Genomic DNA, 19,880 nt, shown 5'->3' on the forward strand with positions numbered 1-19,880 from the left:
GTTTGACCAAATATTCCACGTTTCCCAAGCTGCATCTCCACCAAGACCACACTGGGAGGTCTGGCCCTGCTCTCAGACACCCCAAACCAAGGCCACTTAATTTCCTTAATAAAAAGACAAAGTGACTTCGATTTATTAAACCACGTAAGTGATCAAAATAGCAAAACATTTGCAAATATCAAATTCACCTGGGAACAATGGTTTCTTTATGTTTCACTGAGCTTTTGTGTGCTTTTCTCATTCAGAGAACAATTTGGATAATAATCCTTGGAAATTTGTTGCATATGGGTCCTTAATAGCTGATAATTCAAAAAGTGTCTGTCTGACAGTGCTATCAGCAGCACTTGATAGCTCTACAAATGTCTTCTTAGGAGCTGTCAAAGTGTCAGAAATTAATTAAATGTTAGCTTCTGTGACTCAGAGTGAAGGGGAAAAATCAATGCTAAATACAGCAACAGTTTTTTCTCCTCTCCTGTTGCCCTTTCATAATGCAAAACTATCTCGAGGAGGCAGAACCATGCAGAAAATGCAGGGTGGGACAAAAAAAAAATTATTTTAAAAAAAGCAGGGGCATGGAGAAGTGTCCTTGAGGTGTAAAAGGGTTGGAGATGGGCAGGATCAGCCACTTGGGCCTGGGCTGGTTTTGCTGAGCTCTGAGTGCAGGAAGAAAATTGGCTTTGAAAAGGAAAGGCCACAGATGGAGATGGGCTCAGCAATCCCAGCCCTTGCCAGGCTGTTCCAGCTCCCTGCTGGATTGGAGGAGGCATTTATAGCTCATCTCATGTCCATTCATCAGGAATTTCCTCAATGGTGCTTAGGGAGCGTGTAAAAATCCCTGGATAAGAAATCAACATTTCCTTTCATTTCCTTCTCTATATCCTCAAGAGGTTTTTTTTTTTTCTTTAAATAGAACTATTTTCACAGTAATAATTTTTGCCTTTATATGCACCATGGGGAAAGTTCATGTTTGAATATTGTACAAAGGAAAAGATTCGGTGTTTCTATTAAAGAATAAAGTTTTAATTTGGGAGAATGAAAGAGAAGAAAAGTTCCAAATATTTTGCATGGAATAGGGAAACTTAAACACCAAAACCTAGAAATTAAAACTGTGTGATCACACAATTAAAGGCTGTATCCAGCACACATCCTTGTGGCACAAACTACAGTTACATGGACAATTCGGTTAATCCCCAGCTTTGGAAAGTTTGAGTTTTCAGTGCTAAAAAGAACTTTCAGTTGAGTTTTCAGTGCTAAAATGAACGTTCTTTTCCCATCCCCAGCCCCAGAGCTGGCAGCATTCTTGGTGGCCATTAGGGAGGTTTGTGAGTCTCTCAGTCCTGCTTTGAGGAGCAATTTTGATTTTAGTGCTGACAGTTCCTCAGCAAGAGGAAAGAAAGAAGAAATAAAGAAAGAAGCACTTAAAGAGCTGGCGGGGAGAGGGAGGGCTTTTCCCTGCCCTATCCAAAAGCTGCACTTTTCTGGGGAAAAGGGATCAAAAACCACAGGGGAAAGGCACAAACAGCACCTGGCTCTGGCCTGGTTGAAGTTCCTGCACAGAGATAAAACAGAGCCTTGGTTTGGGGGAGAAAGAGCCCAGAAAGGAACAAATTCCCTTATTTAGAATTAAGGGCAGAAAGCCACTCTAATTCCCACCCCAGAGCTTTCCAGGGTGGCTGAGCTGATCCAGCCATGGATTAGCTGCAGGGTCAAGGGCAGGACAGGGCTGCAAGGTTGCAGCCTCGTGTTTGATGGCAGCAGTGCAGCAGCACCTGCTGCTCCTCATCCTCATCATCCTCCCTGCTCCAGAAAAACACCCCTGCAAGCAGCTCTCCAGCAGCTGGAGGGTGGGACATCTCAATAATACCATACCAAAAAAAGCCTTCTGAAAGGCTTTTTTAAATATAATTATAATAATTATTTTATTATATTATTTATAATTATTATTTATAATTAATTTTTATTTTGATATAAATTTTTTAATTTTTTTAAATACAGTTATACAGTTATTTTTAAAATACAGTTTTAAAATACAGTTTAAGCCCTGCTACTCTGGCTGAGCTAGCAGCTAGTTGGTAAGTTCCCATGTAAAAGGATAATGAAAATAAAACCCAGTTAACACAACAGTCTATTCTAGTAAGAAAACCATTCACACCTCTAAAAACAAAAAGTCTTTCCCGTAAGAATCTGCAAAAAAAAAAAAAATTATGTGAACACGTAAGTAAAGAAAAAGTCTTAACACACACACACACAGACATTTTCTAACCAATAAATTAAGTAGCAAAAAAATCAATAGTCAATTTGATTTACCACAGTGCCTTCTGATATCCCTATAAAAATATAAGATATATGATAAAGATTCAGCTTTTCTGCTAAAGAAATCGTGAGTCCTGTGTGTTTGTGTTAGAGCAGGGGGAATCTGCTGGAATTCACAGGGACAAGGCAGCCAGGAAGGGGCTGCAGTGCAGAGCCAGGGCTTTGCCCTCCTCTGCTGGCAGCTCCCCCTGCTTTTCCAGAGATCAAACTGAAAAATGTTCATTTGCTGTGCCATTATTTCCCCAAGGCTCCTCGTGATGGATCCTCTAACCAGGATTGTGGCAAAGAGCACGAGAGGGTAAATGTGGGGTGTTCACAGCCCAGAAGAACCCTTTGTGTCTCTGGCAGCTTCTGGAACCTTTTTCCTCTCAGAAACAGCAAAGGTGCAACTCTCCTTTTGGTTTTCACCCTGCTTGCAAACCCTTCCAGGAATAAAACCCTGGCAGAGCTGATCCTGGGAAAGGTTTGGGGCCATGGACCAGAAGTGCAGCCAGCCCTTGCTCCTGCATGGAACCCTCTGTGATTTTGCCTCAGTCATGGCCCATTTAAGATAAAATCTGGAGCTCAGGGTGAGATTTCAGGGCCCAACTTTTCTCTGGACTCCAGACATGGCCCATTTAAGGTGAAATCTGGAGCTCAGGGTGAGATTTCAGGGCCCAAGCTTTTCTCTAGACTCCAGAAATTATTTTGGGCCCTAACTCAGGGTGCACCCAAGAGGGAAAGAGCAGCCAAAGCCATGAATTCTAATTCTAATTCTAGAGCATCCCCAAGGGCCCTGTCCCACTCAGAACAGGCCCCACCTGCTGTCCCCAAGGCATTTGGGCCTGCAGGTGTTGCCAGGTTAAAATTTCCTGCTAATTTTTCTGCCCAGAGCTGCCCATCACTGCCAGGCAGAACCTCTCCAAAGATCTGGCACAGAAATCAATGTCTAAGTGGAATTTGCACAGAACACTGCCTCCCTGGATGTTGTCACTTTGCTCTGGAATTCTGGAATCAATGGGCCATGGGAAGCTGTCAAACTGACATCATTTCTGTCCTCAAGGTGTTCGCTGAGAATGCGACAAAAATATTCCAGTCGAATGAAAAAGCAGCATTTCTTTGGAGCACAGAGAAAGTGGAAGAAAAGGGAAGGGGGAAAATGTGCTTGAGGAGCTGCTTTGTTTCCCTGTTCAGGGGTTTTGTGGAGAGGGAAAACAGGTATCTTCTGCAGTAGTTTCACTGTTTTTTCTTTTGCATGCAAGCCCAGAATTGCTGTGGATTCCTGGTCGTGGTTCCCTGGAGAGCAGGGAAGGTGTGGAGCAGCAGGCACGGAGTGAGAACCTTTTCCTACTCATTTCTGCTCAGGGGGCAGCTCTGCAGGCTCTGAGGAGGAGGAGGAGAGGCCAGGAATGAGGCAAACATTGTAAATCCTGCCTTGACCTGAGAGCTCTGCTGATGCTGCTGAAAATGCCCAAGCCCTGCCCTGGGCTCCTCAGGAGCAGCTGGCACAGGGTGACCCAGCACGGTCCTGGTGGCTCTAAATAAACACAGCTCCCCCAGGCACCCTGTGGCTGATGCAAATGCAGCAGGGAGGTGACAGGGGAGGTGGCAGCCGTGACTGAGGCCTGGCAGTAATTACACCTGAGTGCTTCTGAGCACGGCTTGGGGGAGGCACAGCTCTGCTTTCCACCCTGCCCCTGCCCTCCCTGTCTGCAGGAACCGCTCATGAGCAGGAGGTTTGGGCGCCTCTGCACACACAGGGGCAGAATTAGAGACAAAAATCTGGCACAGGGATCTCCTCAAGCCAGGTCCTATGAGCTCTTGGAGACCTGTTCCTACAAAAATCCTGCCCAGGCTGGGTTTTCAGGGGGCTGAATTCTAATTTCAACACTGCAGCCTTTATGTCGATCAAGCCAACAGTTCTGCCATCAGCTCCTTCCAAAAGCCTCTGGAAAATCTTCCTCCTCTGCCTCTCTCCTGGCTCCCTGTTCCCCTGATCCTTTGCTATCCAGGATATCAAGGGTGTGTTGATTGCAGCTATTGCTCACTTCTGATTCAGAAACATTCCTGGTTCTGCATAATTGTCACCATCACATTTTCTCTTTGCCCAGGAGTCTTCTCCTGGGGAGCTGAGCTGCCTCAGAGGAAAAGGAAAACAGTAATTATCTCATTTGCTTCTCCTGTGTTTTGCTGCTTTGGAATGTGGTTTGGAGATTGTTTATCCAACAGGTGAATTGTTTTGACTTAATGACCAATCAGTGCCAAGCTGTGTCAGGACTCAGGAGTTTTTCATTTTTATCTTCTAGCCTTCTGTGTGTATCCTTTCTGTACTCTTTAGTATAGTTTAGTATAGCATTCTTTGATATGATATGATATGATATGATATGATATGATATGATATGATATGATATGATATGATATGATGTAATGTAATATAATGTAATATAATATAATGTGATATAATGTGATATATATATAATATAATACAATGTAATGTAATACAATACAAATATCATATCATATCATATCATATCATATCATATCATATCATATCATAATAAATTAGCCTTCTAAGAACATGGAGTCAGATTCATCACTTCCTTCCTGCCACGGGGGACGCTGAAAATACCACAGATAATACTTGATTGGGTGCTCTTGCTGGAAAATGCCGCCCATGACAATCCCTAACTGGGTGCTCCTGCTGGAAGGTGCTCAGAGTCCCCCTGATCACCCGGTGCCAGCGTTGCCTCGTGCTCAGCAGAGCTCTGAGAGGGCCCTGTGGGTGACACCACCCTGCTGCCACCACGGCCTCTGAGTCACCCACCCTTGCTGATGCCACCGCGGCGCTTTCTGTTCCCAGCCCCGATGATCACAATCACATTGCTCAGAGCTCCCTGCACCCATTCCAGGCTGTGATTCACCCCCTCCCAGGCAGCAGAGACCCCCAGGAGCCTCCTCTGGAGCACAGCGAGGGTTTCCTGCCTCTGGAGAGGACAATCCCAGCGCCCGGTGGCTCCAGAATTTCCAGGCTGAGCCCTGGTTTTAAGGCAGATTTCTCACTTCTCCATCCGTGGTGCTGCTCCTTCGAGCGTCCCTCTTTCCCTATGGAATTTTTTGCCTGAATTTGTATTGCAGGAAGGAAAGGGAAGAGGTTTCATCCCAGAACATGTGTCCTTCACGCCTGTGATGGAGCAGAACCTTCCCCAGGACTGTGCTCTGCCCTCCCTGCTGAAATGCTGGCACACATCAGGGTGGAGCCCTGCAGAAGGATGTCCTGAGGCTCAGTTTCTCTGGGGATTCACTGCCTGCTGCTTTCAGGCCCTCTGAACATCTCATCCTTCCAGGTTTCTTAGCAAGTCCTCATGGAAGGGAAGAATTCAGGGATATCTTCCCTAGAGGGGGAGGAATGCTCCTGTACCTTCCTTTAACCTGTCCTTCTGCTAATAAAGAGCAGGTTCCATTTTCAAAGGAGTCTTTAAAATTAAAGATTAAGGCCTCGCCTTCGTTCAAGGCTTGCAGCCAAATATGCTTTTATCAGAAATCCTCCAATTTTAACATTTTCTCACTCCAAAATGTTAAACTTCAGCAAGGAGAGGTCCTAGTGGATTGGCTCGTGTTCTTTGCTTTGGGGTTTTTGTCATGAAATAATCATTTTAGGACCATTTGGGGGTATAAATAGCTCCCTCCAGCCACCATCTCCTCCCAGAAAAGCCCAGCACTGCCCCTGCCCACCTGGAATTCTGGAGAGCTTTGGGTCCTGCCTGCCTGCAGAGCCTTGGGCTCCTGCTGCTGTTTAAGAATCTGTGGGTGCAGGGCAAGCTTTGATCTCTGCAACATTTGGCAGATGAATTTCTCAAGCTGGAGTTGCTCCAGACACAGCCCACTTGAGCCCTTCTCAGCTGGGTGGAGAGGATGGGCAGAAAAGGCTTTTTTAAAACCATTTCTGACTCTGTGCTTTCAGCTTTGGACATGCAGCCAGAAATACTGGGCACAGCTCGATTTTCAGTGGCTAAAGGGAAGGATTTATTCCTCCCCTGTGCTCTCACATAGGGATGGTCTCTGTCAGAGGCAGCTCTTCAGCCTGCAAGATATTGGTTCTTATTAAACATTGCATTGCTATAGACCCAACATCCTGTTCTCCACAAAAGCTCTTTTTTTCTGCTCATAATTCCTTTATCTGTATCCTAATGCCAAATCTCTCTGACGAGATCTGAGCCTCTGACTAATCTAATAAATTCCCAGCTTCATGAATGCTGGGGATCTGTGTTCCTCTAGAATCTGTGCTGTGTTTGAGATCATCCACCAATGTCTGCAAATAACTCTTGATCAGTCACACAGCCAATTGTATTAATTTTGAGGAATTGGAAAGGTTGAATCTCTTCACTTCCCACCCCCCTTAGTTATGTACAAAAGTGGCTGAAATTTGAACAAAATACTTTCTTTAAGTGTTGGCAAAGCACTTGCTGGCAAAAAAACGTGGCAAATATTTAAGGGGTATTTTTTTTCCAGTATTTGTTTTTGTCTGTCTAATGTTCACATTTTGGTACTTGGCATTTGAAGTGTAAAACAATTTAATTGCAGAAATAGGTTGTGTTAATTCCTTGGCTGAATAAACCCTTTTTGCTTCCCCTGTTTATGCAGCACCTGGCACAGGGACACTGCGAGCTCTCGAGTCCTTCAGCCACACTTTATTAAAAGTAAATAATAATAATTCAGATTGAAGCCATCAAATATTTGCCCTCCACTTATGTCAGGGAGCACTCGTTGAACATCTGCTCTTTGCATTGCCACTCCTCCCCCTGAGCTTGTTTGCAGAAATGTTTGCCAAAAGCAGCGAGTTCCAGAGCACAGCTCTTTGTCTCCCCTTTCCCTCCCCTCCTCTTCTCCTCAGATTTCTGGGAGTTTGCCCCAAACCATCCATGACTAAGATTTGCCCCCAGTCCCATGCAGCAGCTTGATGGGGATGTGTCAATCAGCACAGCCCTTGCTCCAAGTGCCTCCTCCCTGCCTTTAAAACCCCAAGAAAACACAATTAATTATTGCCTGTCCCTCGTGGCCAAGGAGCAGAGCCAGCTCCCATCTCAGAGGGAAGGCTCCCAGCATTGCTCCATCCAGCTCTCCTCAAATTTCAAATCCTAATGATCCTTAATCATTTCATCCCTGGGCTACACCAGCTCAGCTATTCAAATCCTGACTTCCAGCACCCACCTCTGTCATCTCTGCAGGCAAAAGGAGAGGAGGAGGTGAAAAATGTGTATTTTATTATTGGCTTTTTGCAAATATTAAGTGAATAATATGTATATATATATATATATATATATATAATATTAAAATGAATATTATGTGTACTATGTTAGAAAGTGATGCTGTATTAATTTTCTTAAGTAGTGTGTTAAATACAGTTTTAGGTTATAACGTTAGATTATAAGTTAATGTTTAAGTTCATGTTACAAGGTTATAAGGTTATTAGGTATTATTAGGTTATAAGTTTTAGGTTGTATATAGTTTTAGGTTTATAATGTTACAATAGAAGCTATGCTGTGTAAGATTTTTTTCTAAAGAGAGGAATGAGGTACTCACACTGAGATAGCAGCCACAGGACACCTGAATCTTTCAGAGAAATGGAATTTATTGCTCCCTTATCAGAAGAAATGAACTTCTGCCTCCCTTGCTCAGCCCTGAAGAGCTGTCAGGATTCAGAGGAAGAAGCTGACACTGCCCAGCCAGAATCCTGTGTTTGAATGGAATTTCTGCATCATGGATGAGGTGTATGAATATGCAACAGGCTGTTGTTTTTAAGGGTTAATCCTCTGTTAACATGGGTCCTTTTTCAGGCCTATTTTGCCCAGAAAGAGGTACCCAGACTGTCCCTAACTCTTTGTTTTTATTGTCTTGTATTGTCCCAATCCTAACTGTCCAAATTATTATTCCCTCTAATTACATTGCTATTTTTATAACCGTTTTATTACTATTAAACTTTTACCATTTGCAAACCAACTGATTGGCGTTTTTCACAAGGAGGAGCCACCTCTCCCTCTGGATCCGTCCTTTCCCAGCTGCTGTGGGCGCTGAGCCGTGCAGGAATTGCGCTGGATCAGCAGCTCTGGGAAGCAGCATCTGTTCTCCTGGGGAGCTCCTGCTCTGCCCTGGGGCCTCTCCAGCACAAGTGTTTGCCTGCCCTCCTTGCTCTGACCTTCCCCAGACGCACAGAAAGGTTCATTCCCTTTGATATCTGCAATTCTTCATCCCTCCCTGCCGTGTCTCCCCACCCTGCTGCTGCTGCTGCATCATCGTGTCCCCTCTCTGCTCGGCTTGCCCCACCAGCAGAGCCACCGATTCTCGTCTTTGCTGCTCCTTTTTTTCGCCACAAAACTCACATTTTTGGGAAAATCATCGCTCCCAGGCAGGGTGTTCAGGTTCCCTAAGAAAGATGCTCAGCTGGGCGCCCTGGGGGTGTTTCTGTGCATTTTGGGGGAATATTTTTCCCTGCCTGGCCTTTGGAAATCTTTTCCTGGTCAATCCAGCTTCCCAGGAGCAGAGGGGTCCCACAGCACATTTTAAATTCTCTCATGTTTAGTGAATGCTGGTAGTGGAAGGATTTTGCTTCCATCTCAGGTGTGGTACCACCTGTTTTCCAGGTGAAATTGTGACTATTTTCAAGGTGAAATTGTGACTATTTTCAGATGAAATCATGGCTATTTTGGAGGTCAAATTGTGGCTATTTGAAGGTGAAATCATTACTATTTTAAGGTGAAATCGTGACTATTTTCCAGGTGAAGTCATGGTTATTTTCACTGTGAAATCATGGTTATTTTCAAGGTGAAATCATGGCTATTTTCCAGGTGAAATCATGGTTATTTTCAATGTGAAATCATGGCTATTTTCAATGTGAAATCATGGTTATTTTCAATGTGAAATCATGGCTATTTCAAGGTGAAATCATGGCTATTTTCCAGGTGAAATCATGGCTATTTCACTGTGAAATCATGGCTATTTTCCAGGTGAAATCATGGTTATTTTCAATGTGAAATCATGGCTATTTTCAGGTGAAATCGTGGCTATTTTGCCTTTTGCCTGTTACAAAAGCGGTTCAAGTTTTTCTCTTGTTTTCACCAGCAGGAGCCACCAAACTGAACTTCTCCCATTGAAACCTCACTAAAATTCAGGCAAACACCCTGAGGTGCTGCAGTGGAGCCACAGCTCAGGTGTGGAGCACAGCCCAAGAACAAATTGGACTTTCCAGGTGTCTCCAACCTCCTGACAGAGCATCCCTCGCTCACTTCATGGTTTTGGGCTGATCATACCCAAAAAACCACTTTGGACAGACAAACATTTTCTTCCCATATTCCACAAAACTTGTTGGGAGCATCACTGACAAATCCCCAGCCAGGGGAAAAAACGTGAACCTTCAGTGCTGCATTTTTTGGCTGATTGGAGGAATTTCTCTCTCTCTGTCCCTGGGATCACTGCACATGCTCAGCTGCTGCTCTCCTGAATTTTATTTGACTTTTGCACAGTCAGCAAAGTTTCCAGCCTGCTGGGAAGTGCACACTCCATCCGTTATGAACCCAATTCCTAAATCCAGGGGCTGGGACAGTGAATTGCACATGATTTGCATTTCCCTTTAATCCACAAAGTCATTAGCAGGGCTCCACAAAGCCATGAATATTTTCCCCTGCTTGGCAGGGAGCAGATTTCCTTTCAGATGAAGCATTACAAGGAGCTGTAATGTTTTTAATTAAGGTGCTCGGTGCCAGTTATTGTGCAAGTTCGGGCAGGACTAAAGCCAGGACTGTTTAATTCATCAGCAAATAAAAATCACAGGGTGCAGGGACTAAAATCATAATCTGAAGAGAGGTGCCCAACTCGCTGAGGGTGAAACAGGCACAGAACCCCAAGAAAAGCCTCCTGCAGACACTGCTCTTGGTCATCCTGCAATAAATATTCTCTGTTACAGTTCAGGCACCTGTGGCTTTGTTTTTTCCCTGGCACCAGCAATCATTCCCACTCGTAGCGGTCACTGTCTTGTCCCACCTGACCCATTCAATATCATATTTTTATGGGAGCACTGCAAGCTGATGGACAGGTGCAAGTTATTGAGCTCCCTCTTTGGTAATTGCTCTGCCTGTTATTCTTTTTTTCATTAATTTTTTTCTAACATGTGTTATTCTCTCTACAAACGATCCCCTTAAGCTAAATTTTGATGGTTGTGATTCTGAGGCCTCCTGAATCAGAAATTCAGTCATAAAAATTAAATTTCAAAGTGTAGACCCAAAGAAATTGGACATTATTATTATTATTATTATTATTATTATTATTATTATTATTATTATTATTATTATTATTATTATTATTAATGTTATTAATGTTAATGTTATTGTTATTGTTATCATCCATCCTTGTCATTTTCCATTAGGGTTGTGATTTCCTAATTGATTCTTCCTTCACGCCGAGAGAGACAAAAAAATATAAATCTTGAGATAAATAAAAATAACACTTGGAAAGGATGACAGAGGGAAGTACAGAGCACCAGACATCACACGTAGACAAACATCCTCCCACAGAATTGGGTTCCTGCACATGGATTTCTGCTTTCATTAGGGGAACCTCTCACATAAATGCAGGCTGGGCTCCAGAGAGCATGGCTGGGGACCAGGGTGTCCCCACGATGTTTTATTAAAATCCTTTTGCCAGGATTTTCCTCCTGAGAAGCTGAGAGGCCTCAGAAACAAAATGGAAACAATAATTATCTGATTGCTTGGAATGTGGTTTGGAGGTTGTTCACCAACAGGTGCAACTTTGATTGGTTTCGTGTGAATTGGTTTTAATTAATGACCAATCATGGCACAGCTGTGTTGGACTCTCTGGTCAGTCACAAGATTTTATTTTTCATTCCTTTCCAGCTTTCTGATGTCTCCTTTCTCTTTCTTTAGTATAGTTTTAGTATAGCATCTTTAATATAATATATATCATAAAATAATAAATCAGCCTTCTGAAACATGGAGTCAAGATGCTCATCTTGTCCTGGAGACCCTCACACACCACCACACCAGGGCATGGTAATTTTTCCTAAGCCTTCTGATGTTGACATTCTTTCTGTAAATAACTCCTTGTTTTGCATTCTTTTATGGAGGAGGAGAAATTGGATGGGCTGTTGGTTTGTGCAGTGTCATTGGAGAGGTGGCACTGTCACCCTCCAACCCACTGTCACTTTTGGAAATCTGTAAATGTTAGAATCAGAAATTAAACTCTCTCTTTTTCACCTTAGCAAGCTGAGTGTCCACTTGGTTTTATTGTAAGGACAGGAGGGAGCCCTGGAGAAATCCCTGGGTGGGAATCCCTGAGGGTGGGAGCTGCTGTGGCCAAATGGGCTGGAATTCACTCTCAGGAAACAAACCCAGGGCCAGGGATCCCCTGACCTGTTCCCTCAGTGCTACCCTTGGAAATATCAAATCCTGCTCTGCACCCTATTGCTGAACTTGAGGGAAAGGCTCCTCTTTCAGTCTGGTTTTCTAGAGAGGAGAGATGAGCAGCAGCCTGGATCTCACTGGTGCCTGATGTGCCATTTCAAAATAATAATAACAATAACAATAATAATAATAATGGGAGTTCTTTATAATAATAACTGTCATGCTTTAATTAGCTCCTGTTTTACAGCACAGGCCCCAGGCATGGATCACAGCCTGCTTTACAAATAAAAATAAACCAACGTGTGGGACTCCACTCACATGGAAATTCTGATGTTGACTTTTTGACCCCCTTGTTAGACTCCCTCTAATTCTTACAGTTTTGCCATCAAAGTGCAAATAAGGAGCTTTACACATGCCTGGACACGGTGGGCTGAAATATTCCTGTAGTATTTATTATAATCCCCATTTTAGTACTCACAAACACATTTTTAGAGCATCCATAACCTCATGGGGATGATGAATGATTCATGTACTGGGACATGAGTGATTCTTCCTGTTCAACAATATGTATGTGAATGTGGGGGGGTGTTTCTATTTTTAAGGGATTTGAAATTAGCAAGTTCTTCATAATTGTGGCTTTTCAAAGCCGGGTGACTGAAATTCACCTCCCAGATCTGCGTGGGGACGTCTCAGGGAGAGCAGGAGGCTGGAGGTGTCCTGGCCCCTCTCTGGGGTGGCCTCCAGGGATGGAGACAAGGCCGGGACTAAAAGGTGTTCAGAGGAAACAGATCAAGTGCTGGACACCTAATTCCAGACTCCAGTAATCCCAGAGACAATCACATTTTTCTCGGCTGTCATACAAATATGCAGAAGCTTGAAATAAGCAGATACAAAGGGGCTGGGGGTCAGAGAGTGCTTGTTGCAGAGAATCTTAATTTGCTGGAGCTCCAGATTGCCTGAGATATCAAAATAGGAGGGGGTTTAGACAAGTAATTTGCAAGGTGCCATATTTGAGGTAATAGCTCTAAGTTCTCTGCTGGAGTGTGTCAGCTGCAGCATTCAGGGGAGCTGATTGAAAAACCTGAGCTGCTGCTGAAGGGTTCATTTCTCTCCCTGGAGCTGCAGATTGCACAGAGCACTCTCAATGGCCTTGATTTTGCTGATCCATCCCCAGCCTGGGGCAGAGAGTAGGATCCAGTATTTGTATTTTTGTGTGCGTTGATCAGCCCCTGAGTGCCTGCAGACCCTGGCACGCCCGAACAGCCGAGGCTGCAGAGAGATTTGGGATAAATTAAAGCAGGAGGATGCCCAGCAGAGGCTGCAGAGGGTTTTATTCAGGTGACTCCGTGATTACCTTTCCCCAGGCAGCTCCGTGGGTTTATTTATGCCCCTGTGAAGTGTGGCCATGCCTGAGCTCCCTGCAGGGCCCGTGCTGTGCTCTGTTATCCCAGCTTTTATTGCTCCTTGCAGCCTCTCCCTCTCCCCAGCGCTCCAGAACACATAAAGCTGCATTTACATTTTCTGAATGGACTAATCATGGCTCTCTGCTTTGATAAAGAAAGTGCAGCCTCCCACATAACCACATGGAAACCAACAGGGAAGAGTAAACCAGAAATAAACCCATTCTGGGGGGTTGAGAGAAAAATACCCACCGGGATAATTGGGAGGGATGTACAGAGAAGCAGCAACTGAACACACAGTCACATCTCCAAAAAAAAAAAAAAAGAAAAAAAAAATTACAATGCTAAAAATACCCAGGTGAAGGACAGCGAGAGAAAACATGATTGAAGCAGAACAATTGGGAGAGGAGTTAATAGTTATTAGCAATCACTTCAGATTGAATATAGGTTGGTTTTGTAACAGCACAGGGGATGATGCATCTGACAGGACTTAAACAATTGCCTCCCTCTTCCCCAAAGGATCTCAGGAGCCTGGCACTCACTGCTCAGTGTCCCTGCTCCTCAGGAGCTGCTCAAAGTTTTTGTTTGTCAAAGGCAGCAAAGTTTGATCCCAGACAAAGCTTTCCAAACCTATATTCCAAGCCTCAATACATTTTAACCTTCAGCCCACTGTATTTTCTCTTAGCCTTAGAAAAATACCCCTGGGAGGCAGAAGTTCCACCAGTCTGGGATCTTTTTATCCGATTCTGCCTTTGCCTGGGCAGGAGTGTGAGAATGGAGAAATGTTTGTGATGTTTCTGCAAACACTCCCCCATCACCCAACTGCTTGCTGTGCATTCATTAACAATCTGTGGACTTCTCTCCCCCGGAATTGCAATTCCCCGGGGTCCCCAGCACTTGGGAACGTTCTGCACCCAGACACCAGTGCCAGGGCTCCCAGCCCAGTGTTCGCTGTCCTGCACCTCCTGGCAGGGAATGTCAGCTCTGGGCACGTGGGAATTCCAAAGCCGAGTCCCAGATTTCCTCCGTGCTCACGAGGAATTTGTGCACAGAGGGTGAAATTGAAAACGAGTTATCCTGAAAGGATTGTGAGGGGTGTGAGCCAAACCCATCCTCTTCATAGCCGGAGAGCTACCAAACCTTGAAGATGAATGTTTTCCAAAGGGTTTGTTGGGTTTTTTTTTTTGGCTGCTGTTTTAGGGAATTTGTGTCTGGTGATTGCTACAGAACGAACCTTGTGGGTCCCTCCCAGCTCAGGATATTCCTGGTTCCATCAGCTTCACCTGCAGCTCCAGAGCTGAAGTACCCAGAGCAGGGAGGGTGGAGATTTGCTGAATTAGAGCAAAGGATGGGATTGAGGAGGAGAACACCCAGGGAATGGCCCTTTTTGCGCCAGGCCTGTGCCACAGAGGGGGAACAGCTCTGTCGCAGGTCCTGCCTGCCCTGAGCTGCCCAGTGCCTGCCCTGAGCTGCCCAGTGAGATTTTTCTGTGCTGCAGATGCATTTCCCAGCAGGTTTGTCCCTGCTGTGAACCCTGCCTGGTCCCTGCAGCCTGGAGCAGCCTGGGGCAGAGAGCAGGATCCAGTATTTGTATTTTTGTGTGCGTTGATCAGCCCCTGAGTGCCTGCAGACCCTGGCACGCCCGAACAGCCGAGGCTACAGAGAGATTTGGGATAAAGGAAAGGAGCTCCAAAAGCAGGAGGATGCCCAGCAGAGGCTGCAGAGGGTTTATTCAGGTGACTCCGTGATTACCTTTCCCCAGGCATCTCCGTGGGTTTATTTATGCCCCTGTGAAGTGTGAAATGTGAAGTGTGGCCATGCCTGAGCAGCCTGGGCAGGGCAGGGGACAATGCCAGGTGCACCCATGAGGTGCCAGGAGGGCAGAGCTGTGTCCCTGCTGTGAACCCTGCCCGGTCCCTGCAGCCTGGAGCAGCCTGGGGCAGCCAGGGCAGGGCAGGGGACAATGCCAGGCCCACCCATGAGGTGCCAGGAGGGCAGAGCTGTGTCCCTGCTGTGAACCCTGCCCGGTCCCTGCAGCCTGGAGCAGCCTGGGGCAGCCAGGGCAGGGCAGGGGACAATGCCAGGTACATCCATGAGGTGCCAGGAGGGCAGAGCTGTGTCCCTGCCAGGCAGGGGTGGCTCCTGAGCAGAGCTGAGCACACCAAGGGCACCCCATGTCCTCCTGCCTGGCACAGGGGCACAGAGGGGTCACCTGTGCCTCTGCTGACCCCTCTGTGGGCACAAATCGCTCAATCCTCACGGCCAGGCAGGCTCAGGGGGGATCCCCCTCAGCTCAGGGTGATTTGGGGTGTGGGAGCAGTGTCAGGATGGGCACGGGGGACACTGTGTGGCCCCTGGTCCCACCCAGACCCCGGCCAAGCCTTTCCTGCAGGGTAGCAGTGACACAGGGGCAGAATCTCACAGGGAAGGAGCTCTTAAATATACCCACACTGACTGCTCCTCGCTTTTGGGGGGTCACAGGCTTCTCTCTAAAGCCTGAAGCTTGCACATCTTCTTCTCCAGTGTGGCAGTGAAGCTCATTTCCACACACAGTGTGTGTGTGTGCCCATGGAAGTTAGGTGGAAGTGTGGAAAGCACAGCAGATTTTACACTGGGGTTCATAAATCAGTAGAAAACTCTTTTACAAAACTCTGTTCAGAAGTAAGGAAGGAAGCCTTGAACGTAACAGAATTTCTGCAGCATGGAATAGAAGTTAAGGGGGGGAATAACAAGAACTACAGCAGTCTTTCCTTGATGGAGTCAGAAATATTGCCAAGAGTTTTTTTCCTAGATTACTACAAGCAATTACTTCAAAAGAGATAAAAACCAGGGCTTGGAGTTTTTAATACCACAGTGTGTGTAAAGAACAATAACGCCACGAAAGCCTGAGCACGTAGGAGACCCAGCCCACGCTGTTTAGCGTGTGTAACCCATCTGACCAGCCCTGCCATAACCTGCTTATTTATAAAACAAACCAGGCTGTTTTCCTTTTCAGTTTGGAGCTCCACTCGAGCAGCAGTGATTCATGCTCCACACACATGCTGGGAGCTGTGCAGCTCCACGTCTGGCATGTGGGAAAGCTGGGATGGGAGAGAGACTTGAGAATTACAGAGTGGGGAAGCGTGATCTGGGGTAGAAACAACCCACAGGCAACAGCTTGGACCAAAAATACTCCAGGGCTGAGCAGGACCCAGCGCCAGCCTGGAGTTTGGTTCCCTGCCCTAAAGCCACACTTTGCACTGGTTTCAAAAGGCTGGATGGAACTTAGAACTGGGGGGAATGGAAAAAAAAGAATTAAGGTCGAGACAAAGGTGATTGTAAACACAAAATCTGCTTGCAGCATTCAGGGAAGAATTTCTGAGGGGTTCCCTTCCAGGGGTTCTTCAGGAAAGGGTGGCAGATCCCCTGTTCTCCACTGGGGAGGATTGTTCTGCGTCAGGACTGGTGCTGAGCACGAAGTCTGACAGGATGCCAGTTCTGCCTTACCAGATATAAAAGAATGAGTGTGGCAAGAGGAAAAAAGAGTGTTTTCCCTCAAATAATCTGACTGAACACTCTTGTTCCTTGGGGAGCTGGAATGTACCCACATTATATCCTCTGCACACATCCTCCTCCTCCACTTCTCCCTGTCACTCTCTCTCCATTGTGTCTGCGTGAGAGCAACGTTAAACATCAAACTTCTAAAACCGAGCCGAGCTTCTCAGCAACTCCAAATGCCTCTTTAGCATACAATAACAATTGTTTGTTGCTTTGCAGTGAATGGTTTAGATGGAGAAATGAGACAGCCTGAATTCCAGTTTGAAAACCCGCTCTCGCCTCTTGTCTCGCGGAAGGGAGCAGCTTAATGGATCCTTTTGGTGTAATGACAAATATTTTCCTTTTTCTCCTGTCTTTATTTACATCTCTAGGCAGTGGTGATCACAGCAGCCACTGCTGTCTGTGTTCCCTCACCAGGATATTCACGACATCTCCGTTTCTGGAAGAAAAGCACAACACCAATCTCTTACCTTCAAGCCATACGAATCCCTCGAGCAGAGGTGTGAGTACTTTGTGCCAAATAAATCCAAAACACCACAACTCTCCACCGTGGCTTTTCCCAAGCTCTCCCAGGCTTTCAGGCAGATTTCTCGCTGTTCAGCATTCACACAAAAAGCAGAGGAGCAAAAAGAAAGGCAATCACCTGCCTGACCCCTGCCAGCCGGGAGCGGGGCGGGTGGAACTCGCCGTGGGTAACCCGGGCTGGGCACTGCTGGAACTTCGGGAGCTCGGGAAGCGTCTCAGCTCTCTGGGAAGCTCCTCAGCCCCCTGGGAAGCTCCTCAGCCCCCTGGGAAGCGCCTCAGCTCCCCGGGGCCAGGCTCCCCCGCAGCAATTCGCTGTCCATCCCCTTCAGCACACGGCCGGCTGGCGAGGCAGCAGCTCCGGCTCCATCTCCCGGAGCCCAGGCTTGGCTAGCGGCTGAGCAGAGCCGCCCCTTCCTCCCACGGACAGATCCCAACAACCTGTTTCCACTCGGGCTCCCTTCTCCGGCCGCGGGATGCGAATTCCCGCAGCGCTTCCCCCTCTGCCTCGCCCGCCGCTGCCGCTGCCGCTGCTGCGGGGAGGGGAGGGAAGGGGAGGGGAGGGGGCGAAGTTTCCTCCCCCGAATCCCACGGACTCACCCCGGCGGGGATGGGCGGCTCCAGCCCCGGGGATGCGGCCCCGGCTCCGGGACAGCGCCGGGCGGAGCGCGGGGCCGGGGCCGGGGGGGCTGGAGGGGCTCGGCCGCCCCCAGCGCGGCCCCGGAGAGAGGAGCGAGATGGGGACCCACCCCCAGGAACCCCTCGGGGGGAGCGGCCCTTCCCCGAGGGCTGCCCTGCCCCGCGCTGAGCTCCCGGCTGAGCGCCGGGAGTGCTCGGCCGGGGATGCTCGGTCAGGGATGCTCGGTCAGAGATTCTCTGCCAGGGATGCTCGGTCAGGGATTCTCTGCCAGGGATGCTCGGTCAGGGATTCTCTGCCAGGGATGCTCGGTCAGAGATTCTCTGCCAGGGATTCTCTGCCAGGGATGCTCGGCCGGGGATGCTCTGCCCAGGGATGTTCGGTCAGGGATGCTCACTCAGGAATGCTCGGTTAGGAATGTTCGGTCAGGGATGCTCTGCCAGGGATTCTCTGCCCGAGATGCTCGATCCGGGATGTTAGGTCAGGGATTCTCGGCCCGGGATGCTCTGCCAGGGATTCTCTGCTCGCTCAGAGATGGTCGGCCCGGGATGCTCGCTCAGGAATGCTCGGTCAGGAACGTTCGGTCAGGGATGCTCTGCCAGGGATTCTGTCTCTGCCAGGAATGTTCGCTCAGGGATGCTCGGCCTGGAGCTCTGGCACCCTCTGAGTGCCAAGGTTAGCGCTGTGCCCGCGTGTGCACAGCCGTGGCACGGCAGGGAAAGCTCGGAGTGGCCCCCGCAGAACAGCAGGAAAGCTCAGAGTGTCCCCCCCAGAACAGCAGGAAAGCTCAGAGTGGCCCCCCCAGAAGGACAGGGAAAGCTCAGAGTGTCCCCCCAGCACGGAGAGCAGGGGTTTCTGTGTCAAAAGCCGGCTGGAGCTGTTAGTGCCGCTGTTCACAGCTCCTAAAGCCCCGGTGGAGGGGAACAGGGCACCGCGTCCTTCCTAAAAACCCCCGCTGGAATTCTCAGCTGTGCTCCTCGTTTGAACACTCCCCGTGCTGGCAAAGAGATCTCTCTGCGACTCAAACACCAAGAGAAACCATTTCCTGAAAGTGTGGCCGCAGCTGCAATATTTTCATATCTTCTCATAGTTCAATATCCCTAACACCAGCTCAGTTCCAGAGCATCGGCTGTCCCTCATCTGAGGAGTGTTTCCTGAGAAAGCTCCTCTTTATTTCTCCAGTAATGGCTCAAAACCTTTTCTGGATGTATTTTTCATATTACCAAACAGTCCCAGACAAGGAGAGAACAGAGTGAAACCCATCTCTGTGGTGAGGCTTTAAAGAAATTCAGTTTCTGGGGGGTTTTCTCCAAACGAGTGGATTTCAAATGCTGCTTTGACCTCTCTGGGTGGTGGAACCCTAAATCTCCTGGGATGTTGCATTCCTGAGTTGCTATGTGCACACTCTTGACTTTCTGAGTCATCTTCAGTGCTAAAGTCAGACTGAATTCTCCTGAACTTTCCAAGTGTGGCTGCAATAATTTCCTTTTTATCGGATTTATGTGAGTATTGCAATGCCAAGGCAGCCAGATGAGCTCAGCATAGAACAATTATTTCTTCTGGAGAGCAGGACAGCAAAAGCTCTCACACACTTTGCTCGCCTCAAAATAAAGATATTTATTTAATGGATGGACAAGACTTCTTTGAGATGTTTATTCTGTCCTCTCCTTGACTCCTTGGGCTTCCAGCTGGATCACAAGAATATTTTCCATCCAGCCATCCATAAGGAAATCAACTCCAATCTGAGTCAGAAAAGAGCAATTTAATAACTGAGAATTGGGCGAGGTGTTTAATGGACGAGCTCTGAGTCTCACTGACTCTTTGCCATCTGCCTCAGCCTGTTGATTTACAGCATTTAACTGCTTGTAAAGCTCATCTCTGTGTGGGGTTTTTTTCAGTCCTACTAAAGAAAAGAAGAATTTATTCTTTCCCCTGGAAAACGATGGATTAAAATAATGGCTGGTCTGATGGGAGATGTGCCACAAATCACACCTGCCTCCGCCAGAAATGCACCTTGACTCTGAGTCTGCAATGGGAAGGGCTGGAAAAAACTGCAGGAGACTTTAATCAGGTGATGGAGAT

The 19,880-nt window shown here is 47.2% G+C and overlaps 1 protein-coding gene across 5 annotated transcripts in view; it reads right to left on the reverse strand.

Moving 5' to 3' along the window:
* Positions 1-17,902, reverse strand: part of DRD2 (dopamine receptor D2) — a 30,976-nt gene extending 13,074 nt beyond the window's left edge. Inside the window, exons 1-2 of one of the 5 annotated variants that reach the window (XM_071449558.1) lie at positions 17,762-17,902; positions 17,110-17,232 (exon numbers count right to left, since the gene is read on the reverse strand). The gene's annotated coding sequence lies outside the window, so the exon portion shown is untranslated. The other 4 variants (XM_071449559.1, XM_071449560.1, XM_071449561.1 and 1 more) reach the window with 4 other exon arrangements.
* Positions 17,903-19,880: the final 1,978 nt, after the last annotated feature.

Source organism: Agelaius tricolor, unplaced genomic scaffold (assembly GCF_023055355.1).
Source record: "Agelaius tricolor isolate 1412-34295 unplaced genomic scaffold, bAgeTri1.0.p SCAF_29, whole genome shotgun sequence".
In the NCBI taxonomy this organism is placed as follows: domain Eukaryota; kingdom Metazoa; phylum Chordata; class Aves; order Passeriformes; family Icteridae; genus Agelaius; species Agelaius tricolor.